The following is a 15479-nucleotide window of genomic DNA, read 5'->3' as shown; positions in this document are numbered from 1 at the left end:
AAGCCTGAAGCTGCCGATATCTAGCTTTTAATTGTTATTTAGTTCTGGGGCATAACCACCCTGGTTAAATTCATGAAAGTCAGAAATCGTGCTTGTGCAATTCTGGCATTGTAAATAGAGCCCTAGAGAAATTTGTTTTTACTTTAGTAGTAACTTTCTTGAGACATTATTTCTTTTTGTTTTAAATAATTTACATTTCTATTACAAAATATAAAATTAGAGGTCTGCACTGCAGTACATAACATTATGTTCCAACAATTTTATTCATCAGTTGGTTCAGAGCTGCTTTAATCACATGAATAGCCTCAGTCTGAAGAACTCGGCGTAATTATTCATGTATGGGTTTGCAGAATTTGGTTTGTAGGGACTGACAGCGTGAGCAAGATGGGAATGGTGTGTGGTATTGCTGATGTGCACCGCTCCAAGTTAGAGTTTTCCTTAGATGTTTTCATTAACTCCTTCTTCTTTTCAGAAAATCAAAGTGTGTCTCTTAATGAGAAAGGACCATCTTGGTCTTTACTTTGCAAAGCCAAATACTGTCTTGTGGCTGCAGTGGAAAACTCACCTGTGTCCAGTAGAATAGTGTGATTTCCAAGAAGAGCTGAAATTTGTATCTGTCTGCCTTGTGAAATGAAGGACCGATACACAGCTCTTTTTTAGGTGCATATAATCATTAAAATCTTTGAACGAAATACTGTAAGAAAAAAATAATTGAAATATATTCAGTATAGATAGGAATATCATAACATGTAAAATCAATCTCTAAAACAGTGGAGCAAAAAAGCTCTTCAACGTAAATATGCAACTAATATGTCAATTAGACAGTTCATAAGATATTCATAATATAATATGACAAGTTGCAATATGGTATAAAGTAGAGAGACGGAGGTGAGAACTTGGAAAGTAAATTCTGATTTCTAGCTTTTCAGCTGGGGCAAGAACAAACGTATAGTCTGTGAAAAAAAAAGAAACAATATGCATGCAAAATTTAGATACTTTTAAATTATTTTAATTACCATCCAACAAATGTTGCCTACAGCTAACAGAGTGAAAATGATTAGAGTGAAGATTTTGATTTTTCAATAAGCTCCTCTCTAATGAGAGAAAAGAAAGAAAATGATAACACCTTGTTGTTTGTATTACAGTACCATGTACAGCTACAATCTGGGTCTCATTATGCTAGAAGCTGTTCAAGTACAGGTAGAAAAATGGTGTTTTTTCCAAAAGAGCTGCAAACTAATTCATACAAAGGAACAAACAAGACTAATGTACAGTAATAAGGAACAGCTGAAGGAGAGTAAAGGAATAAGAAGAATCTGCTTTCATTTGCCCCATATGCATGCAATAAAGCTGCAAGGAGAAAAGCATTTTGCTTTCTCAGGGAACCTTGGTGTTCCAATAGTTTTAAATTGTCTGTAAAAAGGGCTGGAGCCTGAGTTGTTGGATACTTGAATGTTGGCCATGGCTCTAGCCGTGACCGGGATATCTCTGAGCTCGCCCGTCACCATGTCACTGTGCTGTGCCTGGTAGCTGCCCTGACTGCAGCATTACAAGCCCAAGGGTCCTTAATGTTCAGGCACTTTGCCTAGCAAGTTTTGTTGAAGCTGTGGGAGCTGGAAGCCCCAGTCCTCAGGATACTACCAGCTGGGCTGCTCAGAAGCCAGGGCTGGCATAGCTCCAGGGGAAGCTTGCCTGTTTTCCAAAGGAATTTAATTGAATACTTGTCCGTATGAAATGTTTCTGTTCGGTAAATTGAGACATTCCAAAGAAAAAAATAGTCAGGGGGTTTTTCTCCACCAGATGTAGGGAGCAGGTACCTGGCTTCTATTTTGATTTATTTTAATATAAATACATGTATATGTGGTTTATGAAATTGAAAGTTAAGGAGAGATAACTTGCCATTTTTCTGCCTCTTCTTCATTAGGCATACTATATTATTTTCATATTTATTTGTATTGCAGCAGTACTTAGGAATCCAGAACTTTCTTGTGCTCATTGGTATCAAAACACAGAGCAAAACAGGCTAGATGCTTTTGTGAGATTCTTGTGGTCAGAACTGGATTGGAGGAGAACTCTGAGGAAGGGCAGGGTAAGCTCTTACCAACTTAATACAAGGGGTGTAACTTTTCATCAAAGAGCGTGTGTGATTGAAGGACAGAATGGAGAACAGCGGCTGGGGGTGCTTTGGCTTTGAGGGACGTGGGCTGGAGATACAGGGCAGCAGGATCTCAGTATAGGAGAGCTGAAGTCAGGAAGCAGTATAGGAGTTGGAGGGATTGAGTTGAGGTGATTTAGCAAGTAACAGCAAGCAGCTGAGCTGATCTGTTTATGAGAGCTCACTGCAAAGTTAGAGTTTGGGTCTTTAGGAGGTTGGGTCTCCATGAGAATCGTGTGTCTGAAAAATAAATTCCTAGGCATCTTACACTGGACTCTCAAAACCGTTAGCCTTGACATTTCCTAACTTTTGAGTGCTTGACTTTGAGACTTTTGTCAATTTCTTTTAATAAAATGTACTGAATATTTAGACATTTTCAGTTATTGGTGATAGTTTAGGAAAAACAACAAAAAAACACAAAAAAAACACAATCAAACACAAAGATCAACACTTTCCCCACTTTCCTATATGTGAACCCTCTTGCCGGATTTATTATTTTGTACTGTGTTCTTGGAGGCTGCAGAAAAGGTTTCCAGAGCATTTTAATTGGAGATTTGGGCATTAGTATGCTCACAGTAAAACTGAGCCCCAGGATATCCACCCCTGATCTTTCTCAATCTCCTGGAGCAGCCTATCTTCACTTCACTTCTGCAATGCTCGCTCTCTTATTGCCTCTCCCTTGTCTGCAGCAACTTCATTAGAAAGCCTGGAGAATGGGAAAGACAGATGTACTTCATGTCTATAGGCATCAAGACCAAAGGAAAGACACTATTTGGCTGTGTGCTTGGGTACATGTGTAAGGATGTTGCACCTCAGCTGAACAAGACTGACAAGGCGTGGGGCATGAGGTGTGCAAGGGGTATCGCTGCTTTTAAATTGTTATGGAGCTATTCACTGCATTCCTGTTTTGCTGAGACTAGACCTGAGATTCTCATAACTAAGCAGGGTGTATGAAGAAAATGCTCTCCTACAGCAAGATCAGGAATTATATATATTGCATTAACCATAGCGCTCTGCAATAACTACTACAGTTTTCTACTTGGTATTTTAAAGATATACACAACCCATGTATACATCTGTATAGAGATTGTCATGATTTAGAGCCAGTCTTTGGCAAAAACAATAGAACAGACTTACAAACAGGTGGTTCTCATCACTGTGTGTGCATTTTATCTTTTTGCCTAACTCCCTAATTCTCTAGAGAATGCAGTTCTTTCTGGACATAGATCTGGATGTGCTTCCTTCACCGAAGCATCCTGCTTAGTATCTGTGTAAATATCTCTAAGCAATCAGGTAAACCAATAGCACACAATATGCCATTGCTAAGGACAGCATTGCTTTTTGTGTATGGAAGAAAGGAAAATATATTTAGAGTGAATGTGGATGTTCTGTTCTTCATTCATGTGTGACCAAATTCTAATCTCTCTCAGTCTGCCGTAAATCCAGAATAACCAACCGAAGTCAGTGCAGTTCCTGAGGATTTGTGCTACTGTAAATGAGAACGGAACTGAAAATTTTTTCTCCCTCTCTCTTGTAATAGTGAGAAGAAAAGCTGTAATATCAACCTGGCCTTGCTTCTTTACTTTGCTCATATTGTCATAAAATGGACATCATTTAAACCTTCTTTATTTTTGTAATATTTGGAATATAACAGAAGGAGAGCCTTGATGGTTTCTTATTTTACAGGAATATAAACATTAAAAGTAATTTTTCTTTTACACATGAGTTAGGAAGCATGATTTACTTGAAAGGGCCCTATTATATACTCAGTACTGTATTTGTTTATCTAATTGAATAGAAGAGCATTTACTGCAGTTTCAAAGTTAAGCCAATAAACATTTGTCTTTGTATTGCGGCAGCGATGTTTGACAATTGGATTGGGCAACACCCATTTTAACTTAGGTTTATTTTATAGTATTGATGAAGCAAAACTGCAAGTACATTTTCACTCCCTTGCTTACGCTGTTGCCACAAGCTTGGTATTTGGCAAAAGATGCCAAAAGCCTTTCTTACAAGTTGCCTGTGTTACTTGCATCGCAGCTCGCCTCACAGCTTTACCTTTTGCTTCACATATCCCTGGGTACATTCTATGTGCAAGAAGGCATAGAGAAATGAGCAGCAGGATTTTAAATGGACCTACATGTATAATTTCTGTTAAGAGGGAAGCAGTGGAAAACAAACTGAACCTTTTTCTCATGGGCCATGCTCACACGAAAACATCTGTCCATCCACTTTGCCTACTTCAAATCTAGGAACACCATGTTTATAGGAGTGCTTAAAAAGCCTGTATTTTCACTGTCAGTTAGATGATGCTGTTGGCATTCTTAGACATAAAAATATTTAAGATTGCTGTATGTTTTTTTAGACTCTATAAAAGGCATTCTGGATTGTGCTGCCTGTATCAAATAGCTCCTGGAACATCCCTCTTAATCAGTTCCTTTTGGGAGCAGGATCGTGGTGCTTGTTCTGAAGCTGCGCCAGTGCCTGCCATGCGTGGGGACTACAGATGAGAGCTTTGTTACAGGAGCATGAGATCAATTCACCATTCCGGGCCATGTAGTAAGTGCATTCCTGACTGAATATTACATCGTTTTTGTTTTCCTGGGACAGGATTGCGCTTTGTCTCCTCACTGAAAGAGCTATGTTCATGAGCTGCAGGAAGTACTACTAAACATCCATAACGTTACTTTAACAGCTGCTGGTAGATCTTTGAATGCCCAATGATCAGGGGACAGTTTGCAAGAGATTTGGTGCCTCTTTGCTGTGATTGTTTTCTTCAGCATGCTTCAGGATCTAAACTACTGTAAAAAGAAAAGAAAAAAAAAGGACAGTTAAGGTTGTGAAGAAAATTTTTAAAACATGTACCAGAAATAAATTAATGCTGTACTGTCTGCAAGCAGACAGTTATTCTGAGAAGCAATATGAAGGCTGATAGTATTTGAATTAAAGGAAAAAGAGCTGCAAAGCAGTCATGCAGCTTAGATATAGTCAATGTAGTATGGGGAATCTGCAAGTTTGTGTTGCTTTCCATCATTGATAAGTTTGTTTTTGCCAGTGGCTCAAGAGAAACCCAGTTTTCTCTCCTGTTGATTTGTGCTCCCTCTGTTTTGTACAGACAACTCCCTTTATTTCCTTTGGCAGTGCACTCAGCTGACTCAGTAACAGAGCTAAACAGAAAAAAAGATTTCCAATCTGTAGAAATTGAATGTATGTTTCTCCACTTCTTTTCTGCACTTCCCAAGCAGGGACAACAGACTGCTAAAAGAAAACTGTTTAAAAAATCTGGGTGGAAGAAAAACATTTTCTCCCAACGAGAAAAAAAGAGAGAAGAACATGACTAAGGAGTGATGAGATGTTTGATTTGAACTCTTTTGATCTAAATGAAACTTGTGTTAGAGTTGATGAGCTTAGTGTACAGTGATGTCTTCAAGAATCTGTCCTTCTGGGTGCTAGTGGGTTACTCCTTTGCCCCAGCTTGGCATCTCTTACACTTCTCTGTGGGTGATATTTAGCAGGATTTCACAGCATCACAGAATCACAGAATGTTAGGGATTGGAAGGGACCTCAAAAGATCATCTTGTCTAATCCCCCTGCTCCTCCAAGCTAAAGAGCCCCAGCTCCCTCAGCCTTTTCTCATATGGGAGATGCTCCACTCCCTTAATCATCTTCGTTGCCCTGCGCTGGACTCTCTCCGGCAGTTCCCTGTCCTTCTGGAACTGAGGGGCCCAGAACTGGACACAATATTCCAGATGCGGCCTCACCAGGGCAGAGTAGAGGGGAAGGAGAACCTCTCTGACCTACTAACCACACCCCTTCTAATACACCCCAGGATGCCATTGGCCTTCCTGGCCACAAGGGCACAGTGCTGGCTCATGGTCATCCTGCTGTCCACCAAGACCCCCAGGTCCCTTTCCCCTACACTGCTCTCCAACAGGTCATTCCCCAACTTATACTGGAACCTGGGGTTGTTCCTGCCCAGATGTAAGACTCTACACTTTTCCTTGTTATATTTCATTAAATTTTTCCCTGCCCAACACTCCAGCCTGTCCAGGTCTCTGGATGGCAGCACAGCCTTCTGGCGTGTCAGACACTCCTCCCAGCTTGGTGTCATCAACAAACTTGCTGATAGTACACTCTATTCCCTCATCCAAGTCATTGATGAATATATTTAATAATATAGGCCCCAGTACTGACCCCTGAGGCACTCCACTAGATACAGGCCTCCAACTGGACTCTGCCCCATTGACCACGACTCTCTGGCTTCTTTGCTTCAGCCAGTTCACAGTCCATCTCACTACCCGAATATCCAGACCGCACTCCCTCAGTTTAGCTGCAAGGATTGTTCTCCAGAATAAATCATTGTTTGTGTCACCAGGAGTGCTGCGTGTCCAGTTCCAATCCAGTTTATGGGACAAAATCTCTGCTGACAGAGTGTTGCTGGTTTGGTAGAGGAAAATTAATCTTACATCCTCTTGGATATCACCTCTGAAGTGATAAGGAAAATCCCAAGGTGGTTTACATTATTTGGGAGGAAAAGTACATATTAAATGACATCTTGTATCTTTGAAACCAGCTGAATTCCCAATGACAGCAGTGAATGGGGGATGTGGTTTCAGGGAGCTGGATATCCCATGGGTCACAGAGGTGATGTGGGCCAAAAGCACTTGAAAGCACCTTCACTCTTGTTCCTTCCAACACAGGAAAACACCCATAACCGTAACAACCTTCTCGGAATGTGAGCTCTGCCAAATGAGTAGCACAGAGCTGGTAACAACTGATGGCTAAAACAGGTGGAGATCTGATATCAGGTTGGACAGTCTCCACAGAGGGGAACTACCCTAAGAGATAGCATGGGTAAAACAGAGGGCTCATCAAAGAAGTGCTCATCTGGTGGGTGCCGATGCTGCATGCAGCACCTTGCAGCACCTTGCAGCACACCTCAGTGCCTGGCAGCTCTAGGTTGTTAAGGCTCTTAGTAAAGCACATGCAAGACCATACATGGTACCGTTTGCTTTTATAGTAGTAATTAGTGGGCTAGTAGAATAAACAAAGATTTTATGAAAAAGAGGACTGATCCATTCATGGATGACTCTGGGACAAAGGTTGAATCCCATGCTGTCACCAGTCAATATCGCCCTCAAGGTATACAGTTTCCAGTATATGTTTCACCAGATAATACTACAAGATCCTTAAACAGACCATTTAATTTTGTGCATCAGCCACATTGCACAGGTAGCCTGGGCCTCAAAGACAGCTCCATGCTGTCAGTAATACCTACTGTATTCTCCTCCAGTGCAGGTAGGCAAAAGAGCCTGTTTTTTTCCCAACAGTGAGATGCTGTATTGCATTGCGATAGCAAGAATTAGTGGTAGGAAGCCACAGTGAGGCAAGTTTAAATGAGAAATAAGTGTTTCCGACAGTGGAGGTCATTCACCACTAGAACACAAGTTCCAAGGGAAACCATCCCATGGTAGCTGATAACTAATACAATCTTTTTTTAAAAAAATGACAGATTCCACCAAGTTTCAGTTGTTACAGCCTCTGTGACACAAGGCAAGTAGGAATTTATCTGGGGAGAAGTGCGTGACAGAGAACACTCTGGTTCCAGTCCACCATGCCCTCCTGTCTTCTCATCCCTGGTGTCCCACTTGCATTCCCATTAGGGTGTCAGGAGGACAACCTGCAGTGCTGACATCCTTTGAACTGGCAGCTTGGTGACAACAGGGCTGCGCCCTTGGTATGCGAGGTGATGTGGGGGAAAGAGGACTTAGATTTCATGTTTCTGCCTCTTTGCCCTTCCTCTTACCCCTTTCTCCCTTGGTTTTGGGGAGTTAAATGCTGCTTGGAGAAAAGGGTAGGAGATTTGGCATTAAAGGAGATGAATCCCAGAACAGGAGTCTTCAGGCTGTTATTTCTACCTGGTCACAGATAATAAAATAAGTCTCTGCTCTTATCAGATGCTACATCCAGACAGGACAAGATGCCTGAAGCCCTCAAGTGTTGTTAGTATCTGCTGTCAGCCAACAACATAAAAATAGTAGTACTTGAGCCCCAAAGTCCTGGAGGTTGGCCATGATGTAATGAGGATTCAAAATAAATAAGCATTTCAGTTTCCTTGCACCATGAGTCTTTAAGGCTTTTGCGTTTTTCTGCACAAACTTGGAAGCTTGCAATGAATTATTTAGGGGAATGATGAGCCTTTCTTATGGTTATGATTACTTGTCTTGATATACTTTGACATCTAGTACTGTAAGATAAAGAAACGTATCAGAAGACTTCTGATAAAATCCTTAAAACTGGCAACAGTGGATGCTGTTGTACCACAGAATGGGACTGTTGTGAGACTGAGGATGAAGTCTTGACTTCAGTTGCAGTAGTAATTTTAACAAGCGCCTACATGTGTTTAATAAAACCAGATTTCCACCTTTCCAACTGCAGTTTTAGTCATAGCGGCATATTTTGCAGTTCCCACTCAAGCCAAGCTGTGTGTGACAGCAATGGCAATGTTGTTGTAGCAGGCAGAGTCACATCAAACACCGTCACGATCGATCTCACACTTCTCGGCCGGCAAACTGAGCAAGAAAGTGTTAAATCTCGTCCAGCAACTCTGTAAGGCAAGATACTATAGCCATCTTTACCTCCTAAATCACTTGCAAACCAAGTAGTAAATCCTCCAAATTAGGTCATCTGTTTGCTTCATTCTGAAAGATTTTTATTAAAATGAAAAGTGTTGTCTGTTTTTTCTCCCAGACAGAAAACAAACATTGGCATCTAGAGTGGTGGAAGACGAATACTTGGTTCTGGGCAACCTGATTAAAGTGTATTCCTTGTAATGAGCGGTGCCTCCCTTATCCTGCCATTGTGTTCAGACAAAAAAAAAAAAGAAAAAAAAAAAAGAAAAAAAGGAGGGCCTGCCCTTTCCCATTGTATAGTCACATTTTCCAAGTTCAGCCAAAATGGGTTTTATAAAAAGCTTTAAAAAAAAAAAATGAACTTTGTCTTTTAGAAAACTACTGAGGCAACTCTTAAGTGAAAGCAATCTTGTGCGTTTTCTCTATTGGAAAACTGTTGAAGTTGGTGCTCTGTCTAACCTGCCAGAGAAGGAAGATAATACCGACAGAAATGGTCATGGGATAAATGTTATCTGAGTTTTGCTTAAAGGTTTGCTACTAAAACTGGCGCTGAATTTTACTTAGAACACTGGGGAAGGTGGCAGAGGAATAAGTGATTAGCAGCAGAAGACAATATGTTTGTACTGTTATATTTTTATCACTGCCATCACCAATACCACCATTTACATTTATCTAGCAGTGCATATTAAACTAGCAATCCACTAATGTATTAACAGAAATGTCTGTTGAAATAGTCCAGTTGAAATAGTCCAGTTCAGCCAGCTTTGATGGGAGAATCCCAGAGTCTCTGCATCGTGTTTGCCATTACTCAGAGACAGTTGCTTGTAGGCATTCACCTGTGTGCAAACGGGGCATGAAAAATTGAAATTGTGCATCGTATGCTTACATTTTGGAAACATTTGAAAGAAGCTGTAGTTAGTAGACAGATACAGGTATCCCTCCCCGCAAAAAAAGAGAAACCAAAGAAAACCTGTGTCTTAGACTAAGATATGTCCTCAGCTCTGTTTTGTGGCCCTTCTGTTTGTTTTAAAGACTCAGCATAGATTTTCCTTGGTGTCTTTATATGCTGAGTTTTACTGTAGTGGTTCCACCACCACTAGACTTGGTAAACAAGGATGTGCCCAGGGAAAAACAGACATGATTTAAAAGATCTGTGTTGCCAGCCAAAATCTGGTTAGGTTAGTGTGGGCTTCCAGCAGCCAAAATAAAATATTTGTGCAGGGCCAAGAATTTTGAGATAGAGAAGGCTGGAGGAATTCTAAATATGCTACAGAAGTGGAAGCAACAGAACTTGGCAAAATCCTTGATCTAGTTAGAGAAACAACACGTCTCACTGGCCAAACAACAGGGTGGTGTTGAAAGAGAGAGTGAAATGGCAAAACCCTTGGGCAGAGACAACAGAGGATATCCAGGAAGGGGTGTTTGAGACCTGGGTCTGGATGGAGATTAAAAGTTAGCTCTGATGAAATACCCATTCACTCAGATTTTTGGTTCAGTGTAAATAGAAATTCCTGACCTAAAATTCCTCTTTAGTATGATCAAGGGATTTCTACTGACCAAAAATTCCTGAGGTATCTGACAAAAACACGACATTCTTGAGATATACAGAGATAAATATAACATATATACCTGAATCCATACTTACATATATGTGTATTAAATAGAGATGGTTTTGACATAGTAGTTTAAATAACAGAGACAAATATTTTATACTAGAATAGTGTTAAACAATTACAGTGAAGAATCTAATTTACTTGTGCTTAAATTTAGTTCTGTATTGACACATTTGGGTTTAGGTTTTCTTCTTTTCCTTTGTTGTTTTAGGGATAATTGCATTCACTGTAGCTGCTTCACTAATAGGAAGAAATTTATCTGTGGAACCTGCACCAGAGAAGCCTAACATATAGATGCTTGTGCCTGACTGGCAAGAGAATTAGCAAAGTGATGTGGGTATTTTTGTAGTCCCCAATTGTACACCAATGTGTATTGATTGAGAGGAAAACAGTGCACATACCAATTTCGCAGCACAAAAGAGAGATGCACTCAGCCAACATGGCATTTTTGCTGTATGATTTTCTTTGTTTTTAGCACCAAGTTCAATATAAAGGGCAGATACTTTCAGTTAATTAAGAGTACACATTTTATCCCGAAACACATCAATAGATAGGCGTGTAAAAGGTAGAGATTTTATCTCACTCAAAGAGAACATGGGTTTGGTTGACTCTTACTCTTTGAATTTGTGTTTGTGGCTTATTACCATTGTAATCAACAAAATATAAATCTCCTTCTAAGCACTTGCTTGAACCTGACAGCTCTGAGGTAGTATTTTACAGCAGGACCCTTCCATCCGAGCCCCTGGACTGCTCAGGGTCTTTCTTCTTCTTGCCTTTGAGCAATCAGAGCTTGCAGATCTAACACTGGGTTGAATCAGTGAAAAATAACCCCACATTGTCGCTCTGCTTGTGTCTGGCACCCAGAGCCTGGGCTGCTGCAGCAGAAGATGCACGTGCCCTGCAGGGCCTGGAGCCCGTGAAGGGCGGAGATACAGCTCATGCCAAAATATGCAAAGAATTGAAATTAAGATGCTTCTAACCCTATACAACATACATTAAAAAAAAAAAAAAAAAAGCCTAGATCTCTCATCAAAGTAAAATATAATTAGACATATTATTGCATGCCTTCTTAATTGGAACAGCTTGTGACAGAGAAGTATTTGGGAGGATTTCAACCTGACAACAAAGCGCAAGCGTTGTGCGTGCTCTGCTGGGGTGGAAATGCTGCCCGGCAAAGCCCTGTGCGTGCGGAGCAGCTGAACGGCCAAGGGTCAGCAGGACTGCCCCGGTGCACAAAGTCATGCGTCTGCAGAAAAGCTCAGACCTTTTGCCGTAGTCATGGTAAGACACCGCTAAAATTCCTCTAGGATCCTAAGTGAGGTTAGGGCACTTCCTTGTGAGCTGTTGTGAGCAGGTAAAGTCATGTAGGTGAAATATTTTCTCCAGACGTACAAAGGTGTGATCAAATCTTATCTCCAGGAGTATAAAGGAGTGATCAGAATTTTGCCTCGTCTTTCAGTTATTGTCCCAAACTCAAAGCCAGTGTTGTCAATAAAAGAACAAGCATGCAGTCAGTCTAGAAAACTTTATTGCTGTGATACCCAGCCATGAGAGTGAGACACTAGCAGATCCATGGGAGGAATTCCCATGGACAGAGCAGTAGAGAAAGAGCAGCAATGTGGGCAGGATTCAGGCACTGTCAGGGAGGGATTGACACCAGCGGGTAGGAGATGTCTTCATTTTTCTGGTGCGATGGCTCTGCACTGCTGTGGCCAGAGGAATAATACCCTGGGGGGCTACTCACCCAGACAGGCTGGCTACGGGCCAGGTGTTAATTTCTCTGGGTTCCTGTGTGGGAGCAGGGAAAGTGAAGAAAAGTGTTAAAAATGAAAATATGAATGATGAAGGTGTTAACGTTGCCTGCCATAGGGTTTCTTCTTAGGCAGTACACTGCTTGCACAGCCCCAGAGTAAATGTAGAAACAAGTTTGGTATATTTTTACTACTACAAATTTTCATATGCTTAATAAAATATTATTATTTTTTTTCTCCCACACTTTCTTGGTGGAATGGGAGTGTACCTGGAAAGATTTATTTTAACACCGTACATTGAGAAGAGCTGTTGCCTGACATTTGATAGTTAAGTTATGAAGTATCGGACACCGGAATAATAAAAACTTACTTGCTTTTATATTGTAGTTAAAAAATTATTAAAGCATAGAATTGCATGTGCCGACATTAGACCTCCACCTACAGAGAGATTTAAAACTGTCTGGGGAAAAAGGAAAGTTGAAAGATAGCTTAAATATAATAATTCAGAAATTGAGCTGCTTTGTTATATCAAAGATGGTCAGAGTAAAAGGGATATTTCATACCCTGTTTGTTATACTGGATCTAAGAACCTTATCCCAAGACATTTCCTCTTGCATACAACCAAGAAGCTGAAAATTGCTAAGAAGAGGTAGCATATCAGAGAGGTGCATTTCCATATTTTCTGTGGAACTGAAGTCAGTGAATTTACAACCTTGAGGATTCCCTCTCCCCTCTCGGTACCTCTGTGCTGCTCGGGGTGACCCCTTCTGCTTGTGCGCTGCAAACAGAAAAGACCAGAGTACTCAGTAATAGAGTTGGCAGGGATTAAAAGCTTTCTTCTTTTAATTGTATGCATATTGTCATCACCCAGGTACATGAAATTACCCTGTGGAATTGCAAATATGAACTTTTTACTGGTTTATCTAATTGTTAAAGAATACAGAGACATGTTGAGTTGGGTTTCTAGCCCCTGCCATGTAATCTGCTGCAGTGAAGGCACACCCTTACACCCACACACAGTCCTGATTCAAGTCAGTAGGAAGCCTCTATTTTTGCATAATCATTTCATAGCCAGCATAGAAGGCTTAAGGAAATGTATTAGCTGAAGCTTGCAGGATTACATCTGCCCAACCAGGCTTATTAGTTCTTTTGTAGCGACGGCTTTGCTAGTGCAAAGTCAACATTCGATCTTGCAGGGGTTATATTAGATAATTTTGATTCTCTGTCCAATTACAGACCCTTATCATTTTGTCAAACATTCTTCAATAGAAGGAAAGACTTTTATGATAAAAAAATGCAATAGCGTTCATTGGAAATGACCCTGGAGATCAGACAGAACATTAGATCAAGGACAGTGAATTGGGTTTCAGTAGGGCCACATTCATTACCATAGACATGTTGATCCTGACGAGAAATTGCAATTTGACTGATGTTAGTATTGCTATCCTCTGAAAACTGAAGACCTAGAAAACACAGAATGTCATCTCTGAGACCTGAGATGTACCAAGAAGACTTTAAGGCTCAGCTTTCTGGAGTCAGTTTTCATTTACACAGGAATCAAGATTTCCATATTGCCAATGCCCTGCTATTCTTCTACTGTATTCTTTACCAGATGTTCATTGCTGAAGCACACGCTTCAGAAAACATGTTATTTTTAGGGTTCAGTAGGTTTTTTGTAACTTGCTGTTTTGATACACATTGCCCTTCTCAATATCAATGTTTAAACACCGTGAGCCTGGCTGCCGGTGGACAAGAAGCTCATTTTGTCCTTCCAATCACTTGCCATTTGAAGAGGTCACAGACTGCTGCAGGACAAGCTCCTGAGGCACTCACCTTCCCCATATGGACAAGGAGACGTTCCAACCATGTAGAGTGATCCCCATGCTGTTTCCTGGAGGGATCATTTGTGTCCTGATCGTCTGCAAAACACACTGAGATCCACTGAAGCCACTTCAGTTGATTAAAAAAAAGTGTTAAACTCTCAGATTCTTCTGTCTGAAGGTTTGTTTCCTGGACAATTTTGAATTTTCATTCCTCCATGGGATGGAGGGTGCTCCCAGAGACAACAACCTGCCATGTTGAGAGAGGGTTTGCCTCTTGGAACTGAAGGCACGTTCTCCAGCATCTCAGTCCCTTTGGGGCATTGCTCCTTGGGGGCCTTGAGGGATTGATTTAGTGTATTACTTAACTCTGAGTTAGTCTTAACAACAATTGAAGTAGAAACATGAAAGCTTGATGTAATAAGGGATGTAGTAGAAGTGTATAACTCATGGATTACGTTTAAATGGGGAAAAAAGTGACAGCTCCACAGAGAAGCAGGGCAAAGGAGATCTCCATGTCATGACCAGCTTCATCTGCGCTGACAAATGTTATCTGGCTATAGGGATATGTCCATATGGAAATGGGCACTCTCAGGCAGAGCTCTAAAAGAGAGGTGCCTAGTCAGATTTGTGGAGAACGGGACATCACATACCTTCGGGTTCCTCTGAAAATGGGTAACATGAGGTATTTACAGTTCATATTAGAGGCTGGGGTTTTACCAGAGCACGGTGGAAATGGATGTGTTTTAAATGGTCAAATCCCCTATGCCACACGCAAAGAAATAATGCTTTCAAATTAAAATAGCAAATAATATCTTGGAACTTAGATCTACATAAATAAGTCCTCTAGCTAATAGTAAATGACTATTTATAATTGCCTGTTGGGATGCCTGACATCAGATGGTACTAGTAACATGAGAACGGTATCTGACAGGTTGGGAAAAACACATGGCAGGAGATGGAAATATTGATTTGTAGGCAAAATTTGGAAGGAGGGGGAGGGAGAGGATGGCCAAGAATGTGCTTTACTTTTTAAGAAAGTGACATTCCTACCACCAAAACAAAAACCTGAGAAAGAAAGCACATTCCAATATGATATAATCACATTCCTTCTATATGGACAAACATGCGGCACTGTAACTGCTGTTTCCTGCGTTTGTGATTTCGCTCAACGAGTGCTTCAGCGAGAGATGTTTTCAAATAGGAAGAGAAATTCCGTTTCAGTGTCCTTAGGAGCCTCTTGGCAAAGTCAGACCTTCTCTCTGAGGCCAAGACTGGCTTAAATAACAATATCTGTGTTGGATAACACACCAGCTTGTACATTTATGATGTAGGTAGAAAATAGGTTTTCCTCTCTTCAGTGACACTTTATAGAGAATATCCATATGTTCTGAGTACCAGCGCTGATTTCTGTCAGATGCTTTAGGCTGAGCAATAGACCCAGCATGAGATTTTAGTTTGTTCTGTACTGAAACAGAGTCTGCAAAATGTCTTGGTTTCCAGGTTTG

This window comes from Streptopelia decaocto (assembly GCF_964273445.1).
Source record: "Streptopelia decaocto genome assembly, chromosome: 7".
Classification (NCBI taxonomy): Eukaryota; Metazoa; Chordata; class Aves; order Columbiformes; family Columbidae; genus Streptopelia; species Streptopelia decaocto.
This window is presented reverse-complemented; position numbering follows the sequence as displayed.